This window comes from Apium graveolens, chromosome 4, assembly GCF_009905375.1.
Source record: "Apium graveolens cultivar Ventura chromosome 4, ASM990537v1, whole genome shotgun sequence".
NCBI classification, from domain to species: Eukaryota; Viridiplantae; Streptophyta; class Magnoliopsida; order Apiales; family Apiaceae; genus Apium; species Apium graveolens.
The window spans coordinates 75,515,558-75,517,617 of record NC_133650.1 but is presented as its reverse complement, the minus strand read 5'-3'; the positions used below and the strand labels follow the sequence as shown (position 1 = coordinate 75,517,617).

The 2,060-nt window shown below is 41.0% G+C and overlaps 1 non-coding gene across 1 annotated transcript; it reads right to left on the bottom strand.

The window, feature by feature from the left end:
* Positions 1–278: 278 nt before the first annotated feature.
* On the bottom strand, positions 279–385 carry LOC141723060 (small nucleolar RNA R71). The gene has a single exon (XR_012576053.1). It is a non-coding gene; the product is annotated as a small nucleolar RNA R71 (small nucleolar RNA).
* Between the last annotated feature and the right edge of the window lie 1,675 nt (positions 386–2,060).

Genomic DNA, 2,060 nt, shown 5'->3' with positions numbered 1-2,060 from the left:
TCAAGTCGAGCACGATTCAGATGATACAGAACTCAATTCAGATTGGGGGTTCTCCGATAGAAGACCCCAACATGCACATCAGAGATTTTATCGAGATCTGTGACACTTTCAAGTTCAATGGAGTTTCTGAAGATGCTATCAAGTTGAGACTTTTCCCATTCTCTCTACGGGATAAAGCGAAGTGCTGGTTATATTCTCTACCACCAGGGTCTATCACCAAATGGGAGGATCTTGCTCAAAAATTCTTAACTAAATTCTTTCCTATGGCGAAGACTGCGGCAATCAGAAATGCACTTACTCAATTTGATCAGAAATCTGGAGAATCTTTATGTGAGGCTTGGGATCACTACAAGGAGATGCTTAGAAAGTGTCCTCACCATGGGATGCCTTACTAGAAGATCATTAACTGCTTCTATAATGGTTTGGGAGCTACTTCTAGACCCATGCTTGATGCAGCATTAAGAGGAGCCTTGTGGGCTAAAATCTACGATGAAGCTTATAAATTAATTGAACTGATGGCTGCGGATGAATACCAGAATCCTACTCAGAAACTATCTCAGGGCAAGGTAGCATGAATTCTGGAGTTAGATGTAGCTACTGCTATAGCTGCTCAGCTTAAAGCTTTGATGATGAAGGTGGATTCTTTGGCTAATTATGGAGTTAATCAGATCACTAGTGTCTGTGAGCTTTGTGCTGGTGCCCATGAGATGGAGCAGTGTGTTATTTCTAGTGAATCAGCTCAGTTCGTGAGCAACTTTTAGATGTCACAGCATCCTGTGCCAGCCATCTATCATCCTAACAACCGCAATCATCCTAACTTCAGTTGGAGAAATTCTCAAAACGCGGTTCAACAGCTTTATCAGCAGTATCCAGCAAAGCAGTACAACCCTCCTGGTTTTCAGCAACCACAATATGCACACAGACAACAACTCCAGCTGCAATAGTCTAATGAAAAATCTGAATTGGAGGAGTTGAGGCTCATGTGCAAGAGCCAAGCGGTTTCTATCAAGACCTTGGAAAATCAACTTGGACAAATTGCCAATGCCTTGCTAAATCATTAACCTAGTACACTCCCTTGTGACAATGAAGTACCAGGAAAGAGGGAAGCTAAAGAGCAGGTTAAGGCAATTACATTGAGGTCTGGGAATGTTGAAATCCTGCAAAATCTCAAATTTCGAAAGAAGAAGTTGTGGCTGAAGAAGAAGTGCAGAAGGAAGTAGAAGTGGAACCAAGAAAGACTACTGTTGAACACGCTCCTCTTGAGGGTAATACAGGGGATAAGCAGATCTATCCTCCACCTCCTTTTCCTAAGAGGCTGCAGAAAAAAAAACTGGATAAGCAGTTTGAGAAGTTTCTGGTGGTGTTCAAGAAACTTCATATCAACATACCTATCGCTGAAGCTCTTGAACAGATGCCTAGTTATGTGAAGTTTATGAAATGTATTCTCTCTCGGAAGGTGAAACTTGATGACTTAGAGACCGTTGCTCTCACGGAGGAATGCCGTACTGTGTTGCAACAGAAGTTGCCTCCAAAGCTCAAAGATCCTGGAAGTTTCACTATTCCTTACACCATTGGAAAAGTATCATTTGACAAATGCTTATGTGACTTGGGAGCTAGCATCAATCTGATTCCCTTGTTAATCATCAAGAAGTTGGACTTACCTGATCTGAAGCCTATTTATATGACCTTGCAGTTAGCCGATCGTTCTATTACATACCCACCAGGCATTATGGAGGATGTTTTGGTTAAGGTTGATAAACTCATATTTCCTGCTGATTTTGTAATTCTTGATTTCGAGGAGGATAAGAAGATTCCCATAATCTTGGGAAGACCATTTTTGGCTAATGAACGAACCTTGATTGATGTGTATAAGCGTGACCTTACTATGCGAGTGCAGGATCAGGATGTGACTTTCAATATGTTAAATACCATGAAATTCCCTACGTAAAATGAGGAGTGTTTAAAAGTAAAAAATTTTGATTTTGTGGATACTTCAGAACTTGATCAATTGCTAAGGTCTGATGCCTTATAAAAGGCCTTGTTGGGGAATTCAGATAGTG